This window comes from Capra hircus, chromosome 3 (assembly GCF_001704415.2).
Source record: "Capra hircus breed San Clemente chromosome 3, ASM170441v1, whole genome shotgun sequence".
Lineage (NCBI taxonomy): Eukaryota > Metazoa > Chordata > Mammalia > Artiodactyla > Bovidae > Capra > Capra hircus.
The window spans coordinates 29806057-29833825 of NC_030810.1; positions in this window are offsets into that span (position 1 = coordinate 29806057).

The following is a 27769-nucleotide window of genomic DNA, read 5'->3' on the forward strand; positions in this document are numbered from 1 at the left end:
CAGGCTCCCCCATCCCTGGGATTCTCTAGGCAAGAATACTGAAGTGGGTTGCCATTTCCTTCTCCAGTGCATGAAAGTGAAAAGTCAAGGTGAAGTCGCTCAGTCGTGTCCGACTCTTCGCGACCCCATGGACTGCAGCCCACCAGTCTCCTCTGTCCATGGGATTTTCCAGGCAAGAGTACTGGAGTGGGGTGCCATGCTTAACTTTCAGTATCTGTTTTGTTCTCCGCTCTGTTGCAGCTACTCTGTCTCTGAGTATAGCCTCGTCCTGGAGACCCCTGTCTGTGCAGTTCACTCCTCTCTGAGCTTTCCCTCACGGTTCCAGCTGTTGCAGCTATTCTGAGCTCTGATTTCGACCTCCTCAGCTCATTAGAACTACCATGTTGTGTGCACGCGCTGGCTCTCTGCTCTGCAGTGGGGGAATCCTCCTCAGACAGAGAGCTGGGGCAATTTTAGGGCTAACCCTGTGAACTCCCCTCCTTGCTGGCATCCTGGCATTGCGCTGCCTTTTGTCCAGTGCCAGAAAGCTGTTGCCTTCTGTGCTTTGTCCATTTTGTTTATTTTATTTCACTGATGGCAGGCATACTTATACTAGTACCCTCATTAATTAGCAAGCAACTTAAAACCACAAATTACATGCTCCTGTTTTTAAAACACTCCATCGCTACTGGGTTTTTCTATTGAAAATTTACTCTGCTCAGTAGTTAGCATCACATTGTCTTACTGGTTCCTCTTTCCTTTGCTCCTATTTTTTCCCATTGAGATCTTCTGGGGAAATTCCAAATTCTTTTCTCATATGATATGGAGAATTTAGCTCTCCCCAGATCTTGTCTGCAAAACTATATAGCCAAAATCATAGAAAGGCTTAGCTGAAATAAGATCTTGTTCCCATTTAGTGGGATCTGTCCTCTTTAGATGATAGCTGGAGTTACAGAAAGCAAAACAATTTTTTAATTCTAGCTAACTCACCTCCGTGATTCTCACCCTGAGATCCCCTGATTCTGTCTTCCATCCTCTGGTCAGAAGATCTTTCTAAAACCCAAATCTGACCCTGATACTCTTCTTCAATGGCTTTCCCTAGCCTGTAAGATAAGATCACATATCCTCAACTGACATAGACATCCTTCCATGAACCATTCCTTTCTATATCTCCAGTTCCATCTCTTTTTATTCTACACCACCTCCAACACACACACACACACACACACACGCACGCACACACACACACAGGTATAGCTTCTGCAAAACTGAAATCTTTGTGGGTCTCAAAACATGCCAACCGGTTTCTTTCCTGTATTCCTTTTCTCATTTTGTCTCCTCTATCTGAAATACCCTTCCGCTATCCCCAACTTTCCTGTCTTTCTCTGTACCCTAACTCATTCTTTAAGGCCGGGTTTAGAAATATTTTCCTTCTGAAAGAATTCCCTGATTCCGACCTTCCACAGCTGGGTCAAGTACCTCCTCGGAAGCCCCGTGGAGCTCCCTCTGTCGCCCTCCCCACACAGACTAGGAGAGGTGGCCTCTGTCTGTCCATTTGGTCTCACTACTGCCTAGTGCAGTTGTCTGCCAGATAGTATGTTTTGCTTTGTATCATTTGTCTGCCCAATAGATGTTTATCAAGGTCATAGTATGAGAAGGGTGCTGCTCCAAAATCTCTGCCCTTTGCGAGTTTATATTCTGATGAGAAGGGCAGAAAACAAATAAATCGATAAACACTATCATTCAGGAAGCGATGAGTCTATGGAGGAAAGTAAAACAGAGTAAGGACAAGGCAGGCACGCGGATGCTCGTGTGAATCAAGCGTCTCTCTGATGAGGTGACATTTGAGCAGCAGCCTGAGTGAAGTGATGGAAGGTGCAGATACCTAGGGCACCTCCGATCTCTGGGAAGAATGAAGAACTGGAAGTGGGAGCTTCTAGGAGTGCTCAGTGAATAGCAAGCAGACAGACCGGTGGGGCAGAGGCAGAGTGAACGAGGTGGGCAGTGAGACGTGAGGGGCCTAGATCCATAGGACATTCTAGGTCAGTCTAAGTACTTAAGTTGTTTTCCCCCTGAATTTAAGGAAGCCATTGAGATGTTGTGAACAGCAGAGTGACATGATCTTACTGGTGTTTTAAGGGCTCATGCTGGCGGCTCTGCTGAGAACAGACTGTAAAGGAGCAAGGGAGGAAACCCGAGGCTGGTTGGGTGACTGCAGGGGTCAAGGCGAGTGAACATGTGATTTGGACCAGGGTGTTAGCATTGGAAATGGCTTAACATTGGCTTAGTGTGTATTTGTGGAATAATGATTAAATTTCTTTAGCTCCCCTGTGAGCCTTTTGTAAACTTTTGGAAGGCAAGATCTGTATCTGATTTATCTTTCTATTCGAAGTACTTAGAACAAGGCCTGCCAAATCATAGGAGTACAATATTATTTTTAAATGTTTTTCATTCTTTTTAAAAATCGGTAAGTTTCTGAGCATGACATAAATGGAGGGAAGGGCGATATATGATATCTTATTGTTACTCCATTTTCTAGATGGGGAAACTGAAGTTCAGAGAGGTTAAATCTTAATTAAGTCCTCACAAGCCACAAGGTGATGAAGCCAGTCTTCAATCTCAAGTCTGTCTGAGCTCATAGCCCTTACCTTTTCCATTCTATCAGCTAGGCTGGTATAGAGGTGATGGTAAGGCATGGGAGGAAAGACTGGACGTGAGGGCCCTGGCTCTGAGTGGCAAATCCCACTCCTGATGATAGACAGTGCCTCCTTCAAAAGCAAAGCTGTAATCTCTGTCCTAGGCAGAAAGACCTGCTTTTGGAAAAGCTTCCTTTTCCAGGCAGAGTCAACATGCACCTGTGTGACTGGTCCTTCTGATTCACACGTGGGGGTTGCATTTTTTTTTTTTTATTTTTTGAAAATAAAAAGAAAATGAAAAAAAAAAGTGAAATCCCAGTTGCCAAGTCTGTTAACGACACACATAATGGTGTGTTAACACGGGTGATTATCGAGCTGGACAGCACCCAGCTTTCTGCCAAAACAAACCTTTCTGCTCAGCAGACCTGGGAATGATTGAGCCAGAATGGGACAGAGAGAGGAGGGTGGACTGCAATCTTCCATGGTCTGGAAACAATTAAATGCCATGGCTGTTGGCATTGCTGACTTCCCTGTGGGCTCTGGTGAGAAGGACCAGACCCCAGATCTTCTATGAACCTTCCACAGGACCCCAGGCAAGTGACCACCACCTGTTTCTGGATCTCGGCTTCTCCTCCAGTGGGATTTCTAAGTTCCATCGATTCTAACCTTCTGTGTCTCTGGGAGAACTTCAAGGAGCCAGAGGGTCTCAGGCTGTGGGTGCCTCGTGCACTCAAGGAGGCTCCAGTCTGTACAGCAGAGCTGGGTTGGCACCACCAGCTCCAGAGCCTGTGAAACACCTTCAGATTGTTCTACCAGCTATGAAACCTTGGGCATCACCTCAGTCTCTTGTTTTCTTGTCTGTAAAATGGTAAATGAACTTACCTTAGAAGGCTGTTATGAGGAGTAAATAGAATACAAGATGTAAGGTTCTTAGCCCAGTGCCTGGAACACAGGAAGTCGTAAATACATGTTAGTTTCTTTCCTTCCCTGATTGCACTCTGCCTTCATCCTTTCTTCTCTCCTTCCCTTCCTACCTCTCCTTTCCTTCATTCTTTTTTTTCTTTTTTCCCGTTCCTCTCCTCCCTCTCCACTTCCTCCCCTTCCCTTCCAGAAGAAAAATCTGTCTCCTATTGTGGTGCTGTGAGCCAGTTTGCTTCATTCAGTTGCAAATTACTAGACTGCAGGGACCACATGGGGGTCATCTTTTTATCCTCTCTCTCTGTGTGCACAGAGTAGGTGCTCAATAAACGTCTGGGGAATCAGTGATTGACTTGAAGGAGTCAGAGGCAAGCCTGCCATCGCTGGTTTCTTGGCTCTCTCATCCCTCTTTCTTCTGATGGAAACATAAAAAGCATATACTCACACTCTTACTGGCTTGCTTACAACTCCCTCCCTTCCCAAGGCTATAAAAAACATTATATTCTAAAATGAAACAAAGGTAATGGAAACCAGAAAGCCATGTTTTGCGTGCGATCGAAAACACATGTTAAGAACGAGGATTTGAAATGATGAATCTGCACGAAGCCATTGGCAACGATCTCCTGTCTGCCTCTCTGCTCTGGTCGGGAGCAGGAGCGTGCAGATTTGCAGTAGCCCCCACGCTGAGGCAGCCTCGGTTGTCAAGGCAGCAGACCGGGCATGGCCGCGGGCATCTTTTTCCTTTCAAGCTCTCCTGGAGAGTGCTAGGTTATACGGGGGTGAGGATCACGGCATTCTTCTGACCTTTGGAAACAGGGGGAAAGGATCCTTTTGGGTTCTGAAAAAGAGGCCCTAGTTCCCCTTTGCCCTTATGATGAGAAGAGTCACTGTCAGGTGGTGATTCCCTCCTGTTTAAATATAAACTGAGGCATGTTAAAACTTTTGAGTTTATTTAAGCAAAAATCATTTTGAACCAGACAAAATCCAATCTGGCAGATGGAAATGAGCTCCAAGAGTTGTATGAAATGAAAGACTTACAGGCAGAAGGGAGCAGGAACAAGGAAGTTATACCTGGCAGGGGTATATCAGGCAGATTACCTACTTAGGGCTGATCAGGTAATTTCTGATTGACTGAGGTTCTATTTCTGGGAGAACCAAAACTGTAAGTTACGTCTTGGTTTGGTTCACCAAATCAACTCCATTTTTAACACTATGGGATAAGGATTTAACCTGCGTTAAGTCAATAGCTATTTTGCAGGGTCATTCTGGATATTCACTCTTATTTTACAGGTGATGCAACTAAGTCATACAGGTAGTAAGTGGTGGGCTGCGGTTATAGTATCATTAGTAATATCCATCATTGCTGAGTTCTCATTTACTTACCTATGCGTTCATTCAGTAGATGTTTACTGAGTACCTGCTGTGTGCCAGACCCTGTGAGTGAGTTGGAGATACAGCATTGAACAAGAGAGATCAATGTCCTTGATCTTACACTTGGCTGGCAAAGATGTTGTGACCTGCTTGATGTTCAAGGTCATTGAGTCTGGTGTAAAAGAAATTCCAGTGACTATGAGCCTTTGTGATACGAGGTACTTGGGTCTGAGGTGTCAAGGAAAGCTGTCCTGAGGAGTGACCTCAAGATGGTCCTAGAAGACAGGACGGGCTAAACAACTAAACTGAGGCAGAACCTTCCTGCCGAGGGAAACAGGTAAAAGGGCAGAAAAGAGCATGATGTGATCAAGGGAGCAAAGCGGCATGGAAGACCAGGTTTCCATCCTATATTCCATTTCATCCCCTCAGCAACCATAAGGGAGATATTATTAATTATTACCTTTCTTTAACAGAGCATGAAACTGAGCGAGGTTCAGTGATTTGCCCAAGGTCACACACCCAGCAATGAATTAGACCCAGTGAGTTGACTCCCCTGCCTATGTTGAGTCTAAAACACATAGCGTATTTTACAAGGCCTCGGTCAGATGAAAGGTAAGACCTTTTAGAGACTAAAAGTGAGAACTGTGACCAAGAACTAGAGAGCTCTGAATCCTGAGGCTCTGTGCTGTGGGGCCTCAGGGACTCCACTGGCAGGGACAGATAAGCCCATGCAACTGTTGAAGAGTTTCACGCCATGGGTCCCCCCTACCTGTAGAGATGGCAGGCTCCAGGGTCTGTAGATGACAGCATCGTATTTCCATTCCTAACACTGCCTTGGGGACTCTCTAGACACCCCAAGGGTCTGGATCTAAAATTATTTAAGGTCCTGTGTTTGCACGTGGTTAAATTGTAGTATTGCCTCTGCCTTGAGCACTTCAAGCCTGATGCCCGTCCTTTCCTTTGTTTCTCCCACATACACCTTCCTATCCCTGCTCCCTGACCTGGTGGTTCTTCTTTTTCACTGTGAACCACACTGCGTTATGTATATTTGTTCGCTAGGCTGTCAACCCCTCCTGAAGGAGGGCTCCGCAAAGCTAGAGCTCGAGTCTCATTCATCTCTGTGTCCAGTCCAGCCCAGCGCCCCCTGATGTTGGCTGATGATAAGTGAACACCCCATTTTCCATCTCTATTGGAGGGATAGCAGCCTCGGATATTCAGGAGTTAAATGGCTGTCATGAGCCTAGAGGCAGGCCACGCTGGAAATGAGATCAACAGTGGGAAGCACGCAGAAGAGCTCACAGAACATGCTTCTAGGAGAGAGGCCGCAGCACCTGCTTTAAAGTGGGCACTGCCCTTGTCGGTGTTTCAAGCTCAGGTGAGACCCTGGGGAGGTGGAGCCCAGGCTGGAGAGGGTGGGGCTGGAGAGGAAGAGCTGCATTTCCTAAATGGTTTCCATCTGCTCTGCCAGTGTTCAAACTCTTGGAGTGAAATGACATTTAACTCCCTCCTGCCTGTTCACCCATACCATAAACTTGTACCGAGCATCAGCCATGTGCCAGTCACTCTGCTCTCTTCTGCGAAAATAGAAATGGAGGACTGAGTCTATCTGCGGGAGAAGAGAATGGAAACAGATGTGATGCAAGTGCTTTACATAAGAAGGAAGACATAAAACCCAGAACCTGGGTGAGTCACTTTGGGAAAACTAGGAGAGATTTGCAGAGAGAGGACATTTCAGCTCGGTCTTAAAGGACCAGAGGAGCTTGAAGGTGAAGCAAGGTGTTCCTGGCAGAAGAAATAGCAAAAGCAAAGGCCCAGAGGAATGCCTGGGTATGTCCTGTCTAGAAAACAAAGCAAAGTTGGTTCATTGCATCAAGAACGTAGGGCACTCTTGGGGCGTGGGGTAGAAGGAAAGGAAGACACAGGGACAGGTGATTCAGCACCTGAATTTACCTTATGCAGAGTCACAAGCACATTGTCTGCAATGAAATGGGAGATACTAACCCCTGATGGGAGTAGGCGATTTATGCTTCTTCACATGATTGGTTCTGCCAGCCAAGCACAAGAGGGGCCCAGTAGTCAGTGGAAGAAGCTGGATTGTTTAGATACGGAAGATGTGGCCAGTGCAGAGCAGGAGCCCACTGGGCTGCCATACTGTGGATAACAGAGTCTGCTATAGGAGGACCAAGCATGGGCTTCAATTAGAATGAGAACCAAGAGCTTCAGAAGTAATGCCTCTCCTTGGTGCTGCCCCTGCTTCCTGTAAGTGAGAGCTGATAAAAAGCTCTCCAAGAAGCCTAGATAAAGGAAGGAGGAGGGCAGTGAGGGCAGGGAGAAGGGAACCCACGTGGTGTTAGGCTGTGTACACCTGAGGTCCATTGTCCTGGCTCTGAGTAAAGATGGAGGTCACCATGTGCAGAGTCCACAGCAGCCATGGCTTTGGGAGAAAACACTGTCAGAAACACCCAAGCTGAAGAAACTTCATTTTCACTTGCATCCAGGCACCTGGCCCGGCCCAGAGCGCCACACTGACCTGGCAAGCCTCTCCACTTAGCTGTGTACTGGACCGGAGGGGCTCACAATGGACTCTGAGCTCAGGCTGTATGTTTCTTCATTACCTCACATGTTTCTGGCCCTGCTTTTGGAAGCCTGAGGTTGTTGGTTCCCCCTAGCTGCTCTGTCTCCTTGGAAAGAGTAACTCCCAGGTACTTTGTCATCTCCCTGATAAACAACTAGCCACCATTCAAGATTCAACTTAAGAGAGTAACACATTGACTAAGGATAGGGCTTTGGGATCTGTCGGACTTGTGTTCAAACCATGCTTTTTGTCTTACTGGTTATGTGTGTGTGTGTGTGTGTGTGTGTGTGTGTGTGTGTGTTTTACAGGAATGCATTATTGTTTTATTAGTATGCTGTCACCCCCAAAGGACAGATTAAACCTCTGATCTTCATACACAGGGAGCTCAGTGTGTGTCATAGTCCCTCCCTGCGGCAGGTCAGCTGTGTATGTGGGGGCATGTCATATGGTTGGCCAATTGAACAAATTTTTGTCTCACTTAGCATGTTTACTGAATGCCCAGTTCTTTACCTTTGAATGTTTGTTTCCTCATCTATAAAACAGAACTAATGACAGTACCTGTCTCACAGGGCTGTTGTGAGAATTAAATCATATAATGTACGTAAGGGGCTGCAATGTGGTGTAGTATAACTGTGTTCTCCAAAAGCTGTTCAAGCCCTAACTTCCCTGCACTGTGAATTTCAATGTATTTGGAAATAAGACTTTTGAGATGAAATCATGTCAGATTGAAGGTATGTTCTAGATCTGAAGACTGGCATCTTATAGAAACAAAAGACACACAGAACAGAGCAGATAGCTGTGTGATGAAGGAGGCAATAGTTGGGAGTGAAGCAGTTAGAAGCTAAGGAACACCCAGGTTGCTTGGAGCCACCTGAAGCTAGAAGAGAGGTGTGGAACAGATTCTCCTTAGACCCTTCAGGAGGAGGCAGCTCAGCTGACACCTTGATATCCAGAATCTTGAACTTGCAAGAATACTTTTCTGTTGTTTTAAGCTACCCAGTTGGTGGCAGTCTGTGAAGGCAACCCTGGGAAACTAATACACACGACAAGTACTCAATACAGGGCGAGTATTAGCATTACTGGGGCTTCCCTGGTGGCTCAGTGGTAAAGAACTGCCTGCCAATGCAAGAGATGTGGGTTCGATCCCTGGGTCGGGAAGATCCCCTGGAGAAAGAAATGGTTAGCCACTCCAGTAGTCTTGCCTGGGAAATCCCATGGACAGAGAAGCCTGGAGGGCTACAGAGGAGCCTGGTGGGGTTGCAAAGAGTTGGATATGACATGACTTAGTGACTAAACAACAATTTAGCCTTATTATACTCTCTGAAGCCTTTCTTTAAACTCTGGAAAGAATAGACTGCCTCTTGAAGTCCCACTATACCCTGTGTATCTCTGACACTCTTTAAGGGAATTAGCTCCTTATATATTCATCCCTGACATCGAACTTTGAATCCTTGGAGAGTAGGAAATGTGCCTGACGCACCTTGTGTCTGCAGCATCCAGCACAAGGCCTGGCACGAGAGGAGGCACTTAGAAAAGACTGGACAAGAAACCAGGCTTTCTGGCTCCCTGTTGGCCCCTGGGGTCCCTGTCAGCCTCCTGCCTTGATAGAATACTCCATGACTGAACCCCGGGCATCTGGCGCCCCTCCCCCCATTCTCCCACATCTGGCTGAATTAGGTGTGAATGAATGAAAACCATAAGGATCCCATTTGCTCTTTCCCTGCTTCTTTTTAAGCTGCATGGATTTAGAATTAATCAGCCAAGCATGACTGAGAGTTTTGACAAACTCAAAATACTAGAGAAAGAGTTCAAGATGTTTTGATGATCCTCAATGCAAAAATGGTTACGCTGCTGGCCCAGGCATTTGTTGTATCTGAAGTCAGTGAAGTTTTGGACCACAGCAGCCTGCCCAGTCTCCTAGGTGAAGTGGGAGATGCACAGAGGGACACTGATGGTTTGTCTCTTCCTTGACCCCAGGATTCACACTGCCTGGGCAGTAGTCAGTACCAGATGAACCAGAAAGTCAGAATGTTGAGCATCTTCCCAGCGTCAGAGCTTCTGCCCTTGGCTCAGGACTGGAATCCCAAATGCCGCAGTTTGGGACAAATCTGACACCACTCGCTACTCCCAGGGTTTAGATTTCAGTTCTGGAAATTCACGATGACAGGTGTACAGCCAGGCCCAGCTGGAGGAGAGAGTCAAGAGGTTAAATGACTTAAAAATTGATGCACAGCCTTCTCTCTAAGAAAACAAATGAATTTCTTTTTTTCTTATAACAAAAACAGTAACTGCTTTTTTGTCATGTGAAAACATAATTGTAGAACAATTTCTTTGGGAAAGAAACCCGCTTATTATTCCACCTTGCAGAGATACCCACCATTAATACATTATTACATAGCTTTCTAGATAGTTTCTATGCATGTGTATGAATGTTCAGTGCAGTTCAGTCACTCAGTCATGTCTGACTCTTTGTGACTCCATGAACCGCAGCATGCCAGGCCTCCCTGTCCATCACCAACTCCCAGAGCCCACCCAAACCCATGTCCATTGAGTCAGTGATGCCATCCAACCATCTCATCCTCTGTCATCCCCTTATCCTGCCCTCAATCTTTCCCAGCGTCAGGGTCTTTTCCAATGAGTCAGCTCTTCACATCAGGTGACCAAAGTATTGGAGTTTCAGCTTCAACATCAGTCCTTCCAATGAACACCCAGGACTGATCTCCTTTAGAATGGACTGGTTGGATCTCCTTGCAGTCCAAAGGACTCTCAAGAGTCTTCTCCAACACCACAGTTCAAAAGCATCAATTCTTTGGCACTCAGCTTTCTTCACAGTCCAACTCTCACATCCATACATGACTACTGGAAAAACCATAACCTTGACTAGATGGACCTTGTTGGTAAAGTAATGTCTCTGCTTTTGAATATGCTGTCTAGGTTGGTCATAACTTTTCTTCCAAGGAGTAAGCGTGTTTTAATTTCATGGCTGCAATCACCATCTGCAGTGACTTTGGAGCCCAGAAGAATAAAGTCAGCCACTGTTTCCACTGTTTCCCCATCTATTTGCCATGAAGTGATGGGATTGGATGCCTTGATCTTTGTTTTCTGAATGTTGAGCTTTAAGCCAACTTTTTCACTCTCCTCTTTCACTTTCATCAAGAGGCTCTTTAGTTCTTCTTCGCTTTCTATTATAAGGGTGGTGTCATCTGCATATTTGAGGTTATTGAGATTTCTTCTGGCAATCTTGATTCCAGCTTGTGCTTCATCCAGCCCAGCATTTCTCATGATGTACTCTACATATAAGTTAAATAAGCAGGGTGACAATATACAGCCTTGATGTACTCCTTTTCCTATTTGGAACCAGTCTGTTGTTCCATGTCCAGTTCTAACTGTTGCTTCCTGACCTATACAGATTTCTCAAGAGGCAGGTCAGGTGGTCTGGTATTCCCACCTCTCTCAGAATTTTCCACAGTTTATTGTAATCCACAGAGTCAAAGGATTTGGCATAGAGCAGAAATAGATGTTTTTCTGGAACTCTCTTGCTTTTTCAAAAATCCAGCAGGTGTTGGCAATATGATCTCTGGTGAAGGTAAGTCAAAGTGTTAGTTGCTCAATTGTGTCTGACTTTGCAACCCCATGGACTGTAGCCTGCCAGGCTCCTCTGTCCATGAAATTCTCCATATAAGAATACTGGAGTGGGTAGTCATTCCCTTCTCCCAGGGGTCTTCCTGACCCAGGGATCTAAACTCGGACTCCTGCATTGCAGGTAGATTCTTTACCATCTGAGCCACCAGGGAAGCCCCAAGAATACTGGAGTGGGTGGCCATTCCCTTCTCCAGGGTATCTTCCCAACCCAGGGATCTAAACGGGGTCTCTTGCATTGCAGGCAGATTCTTTATCATCTGAGCCCCATGGAAGCCCATGTGTGTATATGTTGCATATAAAGATTCACACTGTACCTGGTCAGTTCTCAGAATAGAAATGATGTTCCCCAAACTGAGTAGTGGGATACTCCAATCACACATTTAAACATCTAACTTTTAAAATAAGAGATAATTGGGACAAAAATTGGGAGTATAATGTCACGCTTTTTTGTACACTGATTCTTTAGCTATTTATCCTTCAGATTTTGGCTTACATGCTATTATCTTGGCAGCTTTCTTGACTGGAGCACGGTGCATGCTCTGACAGTACCCCGTGCTCATATAATGCTGTATCACAATGCAATTAGACATTAAACATTTCCAAGCATAATTTTTGGCTCTCCTGCTGGACTATGACTTAGGCAGGTGAACACTTCCCAACACAGCCCACACCCCCTGCACCTGACCCAGTAGACAGTCCCTGAGTTCCAGGGCTGAACAGGAGGCCTGGAACACTTGAGCTGTTGACAATGGACCGTTGCTCCATAGACACCTAATATCCCTGTGAACATCTCAGTCTTTCCCAAAGGAAGCTGCTGCCATTTAAGCCTAGTAACTGTATCTCAAGGAAAAAGATATAGCCAACCTTCTGGAATTTTATTTGATTCTGACTCCAAGCTAAACCTAGGAATTCAGAACTGTACTGTGGTTTATCATTTAAACTGGAGGGTGGAGGAGGACTTTGGCAGGCCAAGAGATAAATCGAGATCTCACTTGGGTTCTCTTCACTGGAGGAAAGCTGAGCACTAATTCTCCTTGTTATGATTGCCCACATCTGGCTACGTAGCTGGAATGGCTATCTTCAGCAACTGACAGCAATTGCACACTGCTTCCTGGACCATGGGAAGGCCTACTATGGAGCAAGGATCACAGAGAAGACATTAATATTCACCAGTTACACAAAAAAGAGAGACATCAAACTCAGTCACACTGCATTTTTGAGCAGAGCTGAAGACACTATCAGAACTATCAGAGGCTTGAAAGATACAAACAAGTTGCCTCCTAGCTCATCCCCACTTAATTTTTCCATTTGCCAGGGTTAAAGGATCCTTGAGTTGATAATGGTTTATCATACCTGTGATTAAGTGGAGAACCCAACTGAACTGCTGTTTCAGATGTGGTCTCCTCCTGGAACTAAGGAATACAACCCCTGACATTGGATGAGCAGCCGTGAACAGGCAGATACATTTTCCCCCATTCTGAGTCACAGTGAACATCAGAGGCAATTTGCTTGCGTCTAGTAGGGAGAAGGCAATGGCACCCCACTCCAGTACTCTTGCCTGGAAAATCCCATGGGCGGAGGAGCCTGGTAGGCTGCGGTCCACGGGGTTGCTAAGAGTTGGACACGACTGAGCGACTTCACTTTCACTTTTCACTTTCATGCACTGGAGAAGGAAATGGCAACCCACTCCAGTGTTCTTGCCTGGAGAATCCCAGGGACTGGGGAGCCTGGTGGGCTGCCGTCTCTGGGGTTGCACAGAGTCGGACACGACTGAAGCGACTTAGCAGTAAGGAGAGCACTCATACGCTTACTATCCTAATTCAGGAATGTGTAAATTCTCCCAATCCATTCTACAATTTATTCTGCTGGATCTTGATGGCTTCATTATCTGACAGAACATCATGTTTGTCCAGTAGCTTGGTGACAGTATGGCACCTTGGCACACTGAATATCTTAAGCTGAAGGAGTCTGAGAAAATGGCAGAAGCAGGAAGGCCATTCTGACCTCTTCCCACACCCCTCCCCTTACTTCTCCCTGAAACAGGTCATAAAATTCCCCTGTGAAAGGCACCCTCCCTATACCAGAAAGTAGGAAGACATTCATAAGAGATGAGGGATTTGAGGTTAAGACATTTGTACAAAACTGTGCAGTCAAACCTTGTTAAACGCACTCTTATCTTCCCAGTTACCTCTTCACTATTTATTACCCCAGCCCAGCACCACCTCCCCTTTCTTAGATGTAAATGTTAAAACTTTTTAAAATTAGTTTTTATTGGAGTGTAGTTGCTTTACAATATTGTGTTAGTTTCTGCTGTACAGCAGAATGAATCATACATGTATCCCCTCACTTTTGGACTTCCTTTTGTCTTCTCAATTCTTCACAAATTTATTGTTCCTCTGTTTGAAAAATATAAAAGCTTTCTTCCATGGTTACTTCTCTGGGCCTTGATTTTCTTGTGAAGGCTCCCTTGCACATGTCAAAAGTTCAATAAAACTTGTATGCTTTTCTCCTGTTATCCGTCTTTGCCAGTTTAATCTTCAGACCCGGTCCAGGACCTTAAAAGGGTCAAGGAAAACTTTTTCCTCTCCTACAGCCAGTAAGACCTAGAACTAACAGAGTCCTTAGATGTTTGGCAAGATACATTTGTGCAGAGGGTGAGTTGTACATTCTGTGAAACCGAGCGCCTGTACAATTCCAGTAATCTGTACAAGGTCAGATAGGAAATAATTTTAGCTTTGGGCACATAGTGTCTCTTGCAACCACTTATTTCTGCTATTGTAGTGATAAAGCAGCCGTAGACAATATGCAAACAATAAGCATGACTGTGTTCCCACAAACTTTATTTACAAAAACAGGCTGTGGGCTTGATTTGGCTTGTAGATCTTAGTTTGCAGACCCCTCCCTGATCTAGCACATGTCAGATAGCTCCTCCAAGGAGAAAATGGTCTTTCTTGGTCTCCCTTCCACTATGAAGGCAGAGAAGGCAATGGCACCCCACCCCAGTACTCTTGCCTGGAGAATCCCATAGATGGAGGAGCCTGGTGGGCTGCAGTCCATCGGGTCGCTAAGAGTTGGACACGACTGAGCAACTTCACTTTCACTTTTTGCCTTCATGCATTGGAGGAGGAAATGGAAACCCACTCCAGTATTCTTGCCTGGAGACTCCCAGGGACAGAGGAGCCTGGTGGGCTGCCATCTGTGGGGTCGCAGAGTCGGACACGACTTAGCAGCCACTATGAAGGAGGCATAATGGTAACTGGGTCTCTGAAAAATTTGGAATTCAGTTAATGTCGCATTTGGGTGTATTGTTCTTACCCATTTGCCAAGTGACCTTTAAAAACTAGAAGCCTTAAAGGGGCCCAGATTGAAAGAAGGATCTCTGAGCTCTTCCAAAATGCAGTCTGGGTGGCTTTCTGATCACCTCTTCTGACCTGGGGATACAACAGGCTTCATGCGTCTACTGTGAATAAAGGTGCTAAATGGTCTCATATGAGAACACCATTCTGATATTCTTACCTTCCTGAGCCTCCAGCCCTTTCAGTATTCTGCAGGGGCAGTTTTGGTTCCTCCTCCTCATGTATTGATACTATTGGCCAAATTTGTGCCCAAGCTTCAAAGAGCCATCCCAACTGCCTTTGAGGCCTCCTGACTATTTACAGCAAGTCTTGGATAGATGGTTGGCTAACTGAGCTGTCATTTTCTTTTTGTCAGGGCTTCTAAAACTGTTGACACAAGTAGCCATATCTATAGTCCTTACAGTTATCTCCACTGACATGTCATTCAATGTCCCCATGCTTTCTTTAACTCCTTGCAACCTCTGTCTTGGTACTTTGTACTTCTGGGGATTATCACCACCCCACCCACCACCAGCAGTGGGTTCTTATCATCTGGCCGGTGAGTATTACAATTCCAGAATCCCACCTGGAAGTCCTACTTTCCAGGGCCACATCTTTTTTTTTTTTTTGAAGACTCTTTTGGTTGTTGTTGTAGACCATTTTAAAAGCCTTTACTGAATTTGTTACAATATTGCTTCTGTTTTTATTTTTTATTTTTTTGGACCACAAGGCATGTGGAATCTTAGCTCCCTGACCAGGGATCAGACCTGCACCCTCTGCACTGGAAGGTGATGTCTTAACCGCTGGACCACCAGGGAAGGCCACCAAGACCACTTCTTAATCTCAGCTTTCATAGATTAAGTTGTCCCTGAAAGCAGATCTAGAGACAAGTGTTTATGGGCAGGTTATTGATATTGGGACGTGACTCCAGGGAACATAGGTGGGGGTCTGGGAAGAGGAAAACAGGGATGAAAGGAAGGCCAATGTCAGGTTGTGTTATTGAGCTGATCACCATGGTGGGTGATTGGGGCTTTTCCCCTGGGACCCTCTAAGAACTTCAGAACTGTCCACCCAGGTGATGAAGAAAAGGAAGTGGTTGTCTATTGCTTCCATGGAGTGCTGCTACCCTCTTATTTCTAGGTTTGCCTATGCCTGCCAACTGAAAGGGCCCCTGTAGGCATCTTGCACCACAGTGTCAGAGAATGCCAGGGCAAACACCTGAGGTAAGCGGCAGGGTTGAGGCCATTATCTATCAGGCTAAGTCTGCAGGCTTGTTGCTGCAGTAATAGGTGGTTCAGTTCAGTTCAGTTCAGTCACTCAGTCGTGTCCAACTCTTTGCGACCCCATGAACCACATCACACCAGGCTTCCCTATCCATCATGAACTCCTGGAGTCCACTCAAATCCATGTCCATTGAGTCGGTGATGCCATCCAATCATCTCATCCTCTGTTGTCCCGTTCTCCTCCTGCCCTCAATCTTTCCCAGCATCAGGGTCTTTTCCAATGAGTCAGCTCTTTGCATCAGGTGGCCAAAGTATTGGAGTTTCAGCTTCAACATCAGTTCTTCCAATGAACACCCAGGACTGATGTCCTTTAGGATGGACTGGTTGGATCTCCTTGCAGTCCAACGGACTATCAAGAGTCTTCTCCAACACCACAGTTCAAAAGCATCAATTCTTCTGTGCTCAGCTTTCTTTATAGTCCAACTCTCACATCCATACATGACCACTGGAAAAGCCATAGCCTTGACTAGATGGACCTTTGTTGACAAAATAATGTCTCTGCTTCTTAATATGCTATCTAGGTTGGTCATAACTTTCCTTCCAAGGAATAAGCATCTTTTAATTTCATGGCTTCAATCACCATCTGTAGTCATTTTGGAACCCAGAAAAATAAAGTAATAGGTGGAAATGAAGATAAATTGAGAGGATGTGAAGCAAGCAAAAGAGGTGATGGATACACTGTGCAAGGGTTCATGGCTTCTCCACTCCATGTCTCTTGCTACTCCTAGTACCTAGTTTCCCACAGACCGACTCGAAGTCCCTGATATGTATGGTGAAAGAAATAAGGCAGTGGACTGATTATTATGACAATCACTGGTTTTATTATAATCTCCTTTTCTGGATGAACTTAGAGGACAGTAAATATCATATTGAAGATTTGGATATGACAACAGGTGGGAGGTAACCGACGACAAGTTTAGGATGTTTTTTTTTCCAGAATGTAATACATATTCTGAACGGGTGACTATAGATTTAGGAACTGAGAGGTGGAGGTGGGGTGGTACCTTTTATAACTGAAAGGAATGATTTATGCTCAGAACGTTGCTTCTTAATTTGGGATTCTGTGGTTTGCTAAACCTTAGAAAGTACCCAAGGAAGGAATAATCTCATTGGGAAAGCAGTCATTCTTCTACTAAATTAAAAGTTATAGGGGGGGTTCCCTGGCCACTTGGGCTCTAGAAGCCGTGCAGAAAACAAACAAACAGAGTTTGGTTTATGTGGTTGACCTTGACCAATGAAAAGAAACTGTATTTGAATACAAAGTAGAGGGCAGAGAGGAATATGGTGGGAACTCTGATGATTCCTCTGTTCTTGTTGTATTACCGTGCCCCCTTGTTAGACTGTTAGACCTTTACAGGAACAGGACCACCAAGGACTGAGATGTTTTGAGACTGAAGAGTTGGGTCACTTCATTAGAGAAGATCCTTCATAAGTTGTGGTACTGGCAGAAGAGGGGAAATGTGCACTGCGTAGTGGATAGGGGTCCTCCTTTATGTTGCTCTGGATTTGTGTTCACTTACAGAAGAGAGACCTGGAGGAAGCATGGCAATCCACTCCAGTAGTCTTTCCTGGAGAATCCCCATAGATAGGGGAGCCTGAGGGGCTATAGTCCATAGGGTTGCACAGAGTTGGACACCACTGAAGTGGCTTAGCACGCACCCACAGAAGAGAGAACTCTATTTTTTACTGCCATTTTCTTGCTTGTTGGAGGAGGGGGCTCTGGGATTGAGCAGGGTATAGCTAGGGATGAAGGCTTCGTTTTCTTCCTTCATCTTCTTTTGATTAAAACTTTGACTGAGGCTCCACCTTCAACAAGCTCTGCTTCCCAGATTAGGGTTTACATATGCCTAGGGCTATGTGGCCGTGTGTTGGAAGACATGAAGCCATCTGCTGGGTATTCATTCTACTAGAAGAATTAGGAAAACATTTAAAAACAATTAAAGCCAAAATTATGAAGCAGATTGTAAAATGCACATGGTTTTTTTTGAAAGGAGAAATGATAGCTCCAAATACATTTTATGTTTATAAAAAGCTGCTTTGGACTCCAGCTCTTCCTTGTTTCCTTCAGTCTCTCTTCTGGAGTGTGTATCATTACTTTCATGAGTAAGGTTGCACAGCATTGATGTACTGATATACGCCCTGGCTTCCAGGAAGCTGTCCTTGCTTCCTTCTACAGGCATGTCTCCCACCACTTTCCACAACATTTCCCAGCAGTGATCACACCCAACACCCAACTGCTCCTGTTCCCCAAGTGTGCACTGACTTTCATACTACTACACTTTTTGCTCTGTCACTTGCAAATTTTTTTCTTTCTGAATTGCCTTCAGAATCCAGCTTTGTGCCCTGTTTTCCAAAGCTTTGTCACCCCTTCCCCAAGAATAGGTACTAATTAAGGGAATCATTTTTTCAGATACTTTGTTTATAGTACTTCACACCCAATCTGTCCTGGTTTCTGGATGATCGCCTGTGACTGTTGGTCTGAGTATTACTGTTTACGTGACTGTTTCCCCTGTGAGGGTATTAGAGATGAAGATGAATCTAAGCCCGTGACTATTTCCCTAATACCAAGCATCCTGCCTGGCAAAAGAAAAAACAAAAAACAAAAAACCTCAAGTATATGTTAAGATATTTTTGCTGAATAACTGAACAAATCAATAGGGGAATGACCCTGGGGACCCTAGACAGCTCTCTCTGCTGACTGGTGCTGGTGGTGGGGTTTCTGGTCACGCAAACAGCTGTCCCATTTAAATTATTTGCTCTTTCCTTTTTTTTTTTTCCTAAGCCCCAAAGACCTTGAGGCACAATAACCTCTTCGCCTGCATGAATTTTGCAAGTCATCAATTTCTGATCATGGCCCATTTCCTTTGTCAAGGGGAGAAAGTGATTCCCTGCAGTCTTCTGAATTTACAGAGCAAAGCTGTCCAGATGTGTCTGGCCTACCTCTCTGCTCCCTCTCCCTCACAGCCCCCCTCATTTTCCTTCCAAATGAAATTCATTCCTGGCTGAGGAAAGAGAGGAAGGATTAAGGGGTCCACATGCAGCTTCTTTCAAGCTTTGGGGGAGGGCAGATGGTTCCTGTCAGTGTTTTCTTTCCACGCAGATTTTGTTCCCTAAGGCAAAACTCAGGCTGTGCAACCCAGGCTGGTTTTGCCTCAGTCCCTGGGGGTTGGAGGGGCCCCACCCCAGGCTGGGTCAGTGCAGGGCAGGAAGAGACCTGCCTGTTGCTGGCTTCAGAGTTAAGAAGTGCTCTGGGATCCAGGATGGACACATTGTGCTTCCCTCACAGCTGGGCTGTGTTCATGTTTCTTACTGTGAACCATGTTCAGAAGCAATTCTTAGAACTCAGAGAATTCGAGAAGAGCCAGGTAGGGAATTCGAAAAGTTAGGACTTGAAAAATTGGAGTGATTTGTTCAGAAGGAGAGGATAAAAGTGGACGTTCTAAGCAAACACCATAGTGGGAATGTGAAATTTACCAACAACTTGGTACATTTCAATCCAACAAATATTTGTTGAGTACCTAGTGTTAAATAGGGCTTCCCTGGTATCTCAGCTGGTGAAGAATCTGCCTCCAATATGGGAGACACAGGTTCAATCCCTGGGTCAGGAAGATCCCCTGGAGAAGGGAATGGCTACCCACTCTAGTACTCTTGGCCTTCCCTGGTAGCTCAGGCTGTAAAGAATCTGACAACAGCTACCCACTCCAGTATTCTTGTCTGGAGAATTCCAAGGACAGAGGAGACTGAGGGACTATAGTCCAGGGGGTCACCAAGAGTCGGACCCGACTGAGCGACTTTCACTTTACTCACTAGTGTTAAACGTGATTCAAGAAGACAATGTAGGTGATAAACAAACTTCATGAAGCAGGACGGTCTCCAATCATAGTACTGCAACGTGAGGGCAGTAGGCAGGAAGCTTATAGGGTAAAGAATAAAGAGCAAGGAAGAGAAAAATAGAAAATATCTCATTGGCTGGGGTCACCTATCAACCTTGTTTGTGGTGAGAAGGAACAACGAAGTAAGTAGACAGCCCAGAGCTGGCTGGGCATCTGGGGACAGGCTGACCAGGTATACTGTTTCTTGGCAAGTGGAGCATTTGTAGGAACATGAAAGCTATCCACATTTTGGTTTCCTGATGTGGCACCCTGGGCACGAGGGGCTCCATCTTGGGCCTAGAAAGTTATTTCTATACTAGTATGTGCCAGAGATGTGAGTTTATGGGTCTGTCCCACATCAGGCAGAAAGTTACTAGCAGACAAGGACTGTTTGCTTTGCAGTCAGATAAAAAGGATTCAAAGGGTTTGGGGGTTTAATGAAGGATCATGTCCTCTGGACCACACCCCAAACTGGATGGCAGGGATCAGAACTGAATATGGTTTCTGAAGTCAGGCTCACAGCCTGACAGCTACAATGGTGTAGATGTATGGCTACAAAGTTCAGAAAAGCAAAGAGAAGAGAGTAGTCAATTCCGTCTGGTGGGGTCAAGGAGAATCTGAATCTGAACTGAACTTGGAAGAAAGAATAGGGCTTCTTTGGCTGGATGGAGAAGGGGGTTTTAGGTTGAGGAACAACAAAGACACAGATGTATGAAAGAGTATGTACATTTGAGGGGGAACAGTGAATAGTTTGTATTTTTCAGAGTGTTCATTCAACGATTATTGTTTTTTTAAAAAATATTTTCTTGTTTTTGATGTGGGCCATTTTTAAAGTCTTTACTGGATCTATTACAATATTGCTTCTATGTTTTGGTTTTTTGGCCTTGAGGCATGTGGGATTTTAGTTCCCTGACCAGGGATTGAACCCTAACCACCTGCATTGGAAGGCAAAGTCTTAGCCACTAGACTACAGGGAAGTCCCCACTAATTACTTCTCAAACACCTACTATGTGGCAGAAACTGTTCCAGGTGCTTAGGAGGCAGGAGTAATCAAGGCAGGTTTCTTTCTTTCTTGCTGTACTAGTTCGTTAGACTGGTGGCTTGAAAAACAAAAATTATTTTCTTGACATCTGGAGGCTAGAAGTCTGAGACAGAAGTGTAGGCAGGATTGGCTTCTTTTCTGGCTGTGCTGCATCTTTGCTGTTTGTGGGCCTTTTCTAGTTGTGGTGAGTGGGGTTCCTCTCTAGTTGCAGTGTGCAGGCTTCTCATTGTGGCGGCTTCTCTTGATGCTGAGCACAGGCTCTAGGGTATGCGGACTTCAGTAGCTGTGGTTCCGTGACTCTGGAGCACAGGCTCAATGTCTGTGATGCAGGGGCTCAGCTGCTCCTTTGCATGTGGGATCGTCTTGGATCAGGGATTGAAGCCGTGTCTCCTGCACTGGCAGATGGATTCCTTATCGCTGAGCCATCAGGGAAGTCCCAGGACTGGCTTCTTCTCCAGCCTCTCCTTGGCTGGTAGATGGCCATTTTCTCTGTGTGTCCTCCTATGGTCGTCCCTCTGTATTTATCTCTACCCTAATTACTCCTCTTATAAAGACACCATCATGCAGCATCAGGGCCGACTGTAATGACCTCATTTTAACTTAATTACCTCTTTCAGAATCCTGTCTCCAAATACAGTCACATTCAGAATTACTGGTGGTAGAACTTCAACATGTGAATTGTGGGGGCTACACAGTTTGGCTCATGACACTTGCTGGGGTTTACATTTTAGTGTGTGTCAGGTTTGGTGGTGGGTGATTTAGTTGTGTCCAGCTCTTGAGACCCCATAGACTGTAGCCCAACAGGCTCCTCTGTCCATGGGATTTCCCAGGCAAGAATACTGGAGTGGGGTGCCATTGCCTTCTCCAGTGGATCTTCCTGGTCCAGGGACTGAACCTGGGGATTGAACCCAAGTCTCCTGCATTACAAGCAATGCAGATTCTTTACAGACTGTGTCAGGTTTGAGGGGCAATAAATGACTATACCAATAAACAAATAAACAAATTAGGTAATGTTATTTAAAATATTTTAAAGTATTTATTTATTTATTATTTATTTTTGGCTGCACTGGATCTTAGTTGCAGTATGCAGGATCTTTTGCTGTGGTGCAGAGGCTCAGTAGTTGCAGCCCATGGGCTTCCCAGTGGCATGTGGGGTCTTAGTTCCCTAACCAGGGATCAAACCCATGTCCCCTGCATTGAAAGGCAGCTTCTTAATCACTAGACTGCTAGGAAAGTCCCCAAACTTGGTAATTTTAGATAATGATAAGTATTGTAAAGAAAATAAAAACAAGATAATGGCATAGAAATTGGCCTTTCATTATTATGTATTATCTCTATATTATAGCAAATATATAAATACATTTTTTTCCAGCAAATGTTGGAACACCTTATCTGAACCAAGATTTAGCTATTTTGCTGGGAATCATTTAGATTTGTTGCAAGGTCCCTCAGGCATGATCCTTGCCCTTGAGAAATTCATAATGTAGTAGAGGGAACCTATGTACACACAGGAAAACATATAAGGAGACCCCGCCATGGGAGCTAAGTGGCTCATCAGGAACACTGGCGCTGTTTCAACAGGGTGAGAGGGGGTGGGCAGTGGTGGGATACTCCCTGGCATCATGTGGGGATATCAGGATCTTTGGGCTCTACTCAACGGGGAAAATCCATTTCCATCTTGGGTCCCAGAGATGAAATTCTTTTGCCAGCAAAAGGAGTAGAATAAAACATTCTTTGATGATGGCAACCGAAGTTCAAAGTATGCTGGTCCTTTTCTGTACCTGAGGCCAGGAAGACACAGAGGCCCAGGTCAGGAAGGACTGGCCAAGTACCAGCTGGGTTAATTTATCATAAGATGTAGGCATTTACTCTGGACACCATGATGGATAAAGGCTCGGGCTTACAGTCCACTTTGAGCAAGCTCTGAAGGAGAGATTGAAAACACAGATCCCCTAGGAAGTGGCAGTGTCAGCCTGGATCCCTGGTCAAGAGCAGTAAGGGGCTTTCTCTAAGGGGAACTTCAGAAATCAGGTGGTACAAGGGGAGGAGTCCGTGGAAGCCAAACTGAGCCTGGAGAGGAAGTTCACTGGTCCCACAAGGAGGAGGAAAAAAGCCTCCATCAGTTAGTTGTTCAGGCTGGTGAAGCTCCAGGTTCAATGGGCCTCAGTATCTGTTGGAGATGATGGGGCTGCGCCTGGCAGCATTCAGTAGGGGGGCGTCTGCATAGAACCTTGGACCATCATTTTTTTTTTTTTTGCCTTCATCAATCTATTTATCTATTTTTTTAAATTTTTATTTTTACTTTATAATACTGTATTGGTTTTGCCATACATTGACATGAATCTGCCACGGGTGTACATGAGTTCCCAATCCTGAACCCCTCTCCCACCTCCCACCCCATATCATCCCTCTAGATCATCCCTGTGCACCAGCCCCAAGCATCCTGTATCCTGTATCGAACATAGACTGGCGATTCATTTCTTACATGATAGTATACATGTTTCAATGCCATTATCCCACATCATCCCACCCTCTCCTTCTCCCTCAGAGTCCAAAAGTCCATTCTACACATCTGTGTCTCTTTTGCTGTCTCGCATACAGGGTTATCATTACCATCTTTCTAAATTCCATATATATGTGTTAGTATACTGTATTGGTGTTTTTCTTTCTGGCTTACTTCACTGTGTATAATCGGCTCCAGTTTCATCCATCTCATTAGAACTGATTCAAATGTATTCTTTTTAATGGCTGAGTAATACTCTATTGTGTATATGTACCACAGCTTTCTTATCCATTCATCTGCTGATGGACATCTAGGTTGTTTCCATGTCCTGGCTATTATAAACAGTGCTGCGATGAACATTGGGGTACATGTGTCTCTTTCAGTTCCGGTTTCCTCAGTGTGTATGCCCAGCAGTGGGATTGCTGGGTCATAAGGCAGTTCTATTTGCAATTTTTTAAGGAATCTCCACACTGTTCTCCATAGTGGCTGTACTAGTTTGCATTCCCACCAACCATCATTTTGAACAAGCTGGCCAGCCCCATGTTTAGGATGTAGGTAGTGGACTGCTGATCAGACTGTAGGGAATTCTGCATTATTATACACACAAGGGACTTAAATGAACTGTATGATAAATTGTATATAGTGCTCTAGCCTAGTTTAGTCATTCTCAACTATATAAAAAGTGCCTAGTAAAAGCAGTTGTGCAACTACAGTGGTATCTAAATATGTGCCCAGGAAGGTTAGATCCTGCCTGATAATCTCCATTACCATCCTGCTGCCTGGAGCAGGCAAAACCAGAGTCAAGCTCTCCTGCAGACTTGTGGGGCGCCTGAGGAGCAGAGCATGGCAGACTGCATTGCTCGAGTTCCCAAAGCAGCTGGCAGGGAGAAGGAGAAGACAGTGTGTGCTGTTTTAATATGATTTCTCATTACATTTATTGAGCATATGCTATGTGCCCGACACTTGGGTTCCCCTAGAAGCAGACACCCCTGAGAGGAAGACTGAAAGGCAAACAGTTTAACTGGGTTATGATCCTAGGAAACACACACAGGACAAAGAAAAGGAAAGGAAAGGAAACCAGTAGGGAGTTACTATGGACATCTGGAGCCAAGTTACACAGGGATCCTCTGGGAGAAGAACAACTGGCCCACTTTACCTGGGGTTAAGGGGTTTGCTGAGATGAACTTTCAGTGAGAAGTCGAGGGAAAGTATGAGGAAAGTGTTAGCCACTCAGTTGTGTTATGTCCAGCTCTTGGACTCTTTGTGACCCCATGGACTGTAGCTCACCAGGTTGCTCTGTCCATGGAATTCTTCAGGCAAGAATACTGGAGTGGGTTGCCATTCCCTTCTGCAGGGGCTATTCTCGACCCAGGGATCGAACCCAAGTCTCCTGCATTGCACGCAGATTCTTTACTGTCTGAGCCACCAGAATCCAGGGAAATCCCAGGCAAATTCAGACACATCAGTCACTCAGTCTGGGAGTCACTGTAGCATATATGCCTAAATTATCCCAAATGAGGTTGAGGAAACCCAACTGTTCGTAATCCACCAATTTCCTATCTGACTGGTTAGGGAAGATGCAGTTTCTAGATGTCCAACCTAGGGAGGCAGTTTCTCCTTACAGCTCCTGAGAAGTCCCGAGTGCTGAGTAAACTAGTCTTCTGACTGGTGCAGGCACAAGAGTGCCTCTCACGGCATCCCTTTGCATGACTGACCATGCTTTCTGGTCTCATTTCCCTTTTTCTTCATTTTCACTGACTGGACTTGTGTCTCCTAAGTAAAGCATCAACCCTGTATGTAGTCCTTGCGTCAGGCTCTGCTTTCCAGAGAAGTTGGTCTAATTTGGCTGAATTATGGGAGACCTGAGTTCAAATCTCAGTTGTTTGGCTGACTTGCTGTGTCACTTTGGATAATTTTTCTCTTCTAGACCTCAATTTTCCTTCTTCCAAAATAGTAGTTGAAGCTATACGATGTCTGAAGTCTTCTCCTGTCCCCATATCCTCCGGTCTTAAAAGATTCTCCTAAAAGAACCTTGTGAGTTCCCTGCTAAACCCAAAGCCTCAGACTCCTTTCAATTCAGTCGTATTTTTCCCCATCACTCTTAACGAATCTTGGTTTCCTGGGCAATTTTTATTTAAAAGAAAAAAGGAAAGCAGGAGAAAGCAAGTTTGGAAACTCATAGCCCCTGCACCCCAAGGAGATTTTCCTAAAACAATCTCTCTCTCTTTTTTTTTTTGGTGGGGGCAGGGGGAGATGACTTACTTTGCAAGGAAATTTAGTCATTCTAAAATGGCCTTTGAAACCAAAGACTATGGAAAAGTTGAAGGAAAAGCACAAAGTGATTGGGGATAAATAGTTCCATATGAGTTACTGGATATAATATTCCTTCTTGTACTACTCAGCGCTGGCTGAAAGCAGACACTGCATGCTTGGTGTGTGCTAACAGATGTGTGTTCAGGCTTAATGGGATTTTAGAAGGGTCAAGAATTCCCCCAAAGTATACTTGCACCACTCTGTTTTCTGAGGGTCATGAAAAGCCACTCAAAATCTCACCTCCTTTTTGTTGCCAACCCTTAAAGTTTTCATTCACTTCTTTCTATGGTAAGGAATTTGGAAAAATCAGAGGGTAGATACTGGTGCTAATAATAAGTAATAATATGAATAGTAATAAATTAATATTAAAAACAAGTAATAATATTAATAAGTAATATTATTCCCATAAGATGTATGGAAAATCTGAATGAACTTCTTGGCCAATACAATAATCGTACAATCATTACCGTTTATCAGTGTGTTATGTGTTAACTCATTTGAGTTTCACAAAGTGAGAAGTTCAGTAACTTGTCCAAAGTCACACGGTGGTGGAGGGGAAAATGAACTTGGATTGGATCTGTGCTGATGGAAAAGAACAAAGTCTGTGCTGTGGTCATGGGTGAAATGAGAAGGAGGACTGTGAACTGGGCAGTAGATTGGAGCAGAACCTTTTAGGTAGCTTCCAATTTGATGTTTGCTTCTTTGGGCAGCAGAGAATCAAACAGCTATTATAAGCCAAGCCTTGTGAAAGTCACTCAGTCGTGTCTGACTCTTTGCAACCCCATGGACTATACAGTCCATGGAATTCTCCAGGCCATAATACTGGAGTGGGTAGCCTTTCCTTTCTCTAGGGGATCTTCCCAACCCGGGGATCAAACCCAGGTTTCCCGCATTGCAGGAGGATTCTTTACCAGCTGAGCCACAAGGGAAGTCCAAGAATACTGGAGTGGGTAGCCTATCCATTCTCCAGGGAATCTTCCCAACCCCGGAATCGAACTGGGGTCTCCTGCATTGCAGGAGGATTCCTTACCAACTGAGCCATCAGGGAAGCCTATGGTTGCAAAGAGGAATCAAATACAGCTATGTACTTTTGGGAGGTGACATTTGGGAAGATAAGGTTTTTTACAGAAGTCACTAACCCTAACCCTAATCCTAACCCTAATATATGGAATGCTTCACAAATATGGGGGTCATTTTAGACACAGATAATTACCGTCCAGCAGACATGAGTGAGCAAAAGGCCAGGGACAGTTACAAGGAATATCCAGAGGCAGCATGCTGCATTGGCAAGAGTCTCAACTCTGGGGTGAACGCATGGTTCAAAATCTGGTTCTACTGTTTCCTAGCTGTATGACCTCTGGCAAGTTACTTAATCTCTCTGAGCCTGAGGCTCAAGAAAGATATATCACTGGAACAAGACTTTGAAGTTTATACAAGATTTGAGCATCTAGAAATATTAAGGAAAGAAATACATTAAAATTATTAGAGTTATAAGATTATGAGTAATTTCTTTAAACACTTTTTCTATGTAGGGGGACAAACACACATGAAAATAATAGCAAGTATTTCTGAGTTCTAGATTTGGCAGCAGAATTGATTTTTTTTTTTTTTTTGAGGGAGATTTCTTTATTGTTTAGGGAAAACACTGAAATTGGCTTTTGGTTCTGGAGCAGCATGGCCAGAAGCCAGTCTGAAAGGAGAGCTTGAAGTAGAGTGTCTGCTTAGTTGCTCAGTTGTGTCCAACTCTGCGACCCCATGGACTGTAACCCACCAGGCTCCTCTGTCCATGGGGACTGTCCAGGCAAGAATACTGTAGTGGGTTGCCATGTCCCCCTCTAGAGGATCTTCCCAACCCAGGGATCGAACCAAGGTCTCTTACATTGCAGGTGGATTCTTTACTGTCTGAGCCACCAGGGAAGCCCTGAAGCAAAAGGAATAGGTGGTAAATTGCTCTGCATCCTCATCTAGAAGGTGCTGTTGGCTTCCTGGGTATGGGGCACATGACAGTAGTGCCTGTGTCAGAGAGTGACTGTTGTTTGAGAAGTCTGCTTCCTTTTCCTGTTGGGCACAAGTTGTTTTATGTTTCCCAGCCTTTTTTGCAATAAGGCGTAGCCATGTGTTCTAGTTAATGGAATATGGGTGGAAATTTCACATGCCACTTGCAACACTGGCCACATAAATAAATCATTTACACATGATTCCTTCTCTTGCCTGTCTTCAGACTGGGTGTTGATGTCCAGAGAAAGCTGTATAGAAGACAGCAGATCCTCTGAGCCTGAGTCCATGTACAATTCCATGCA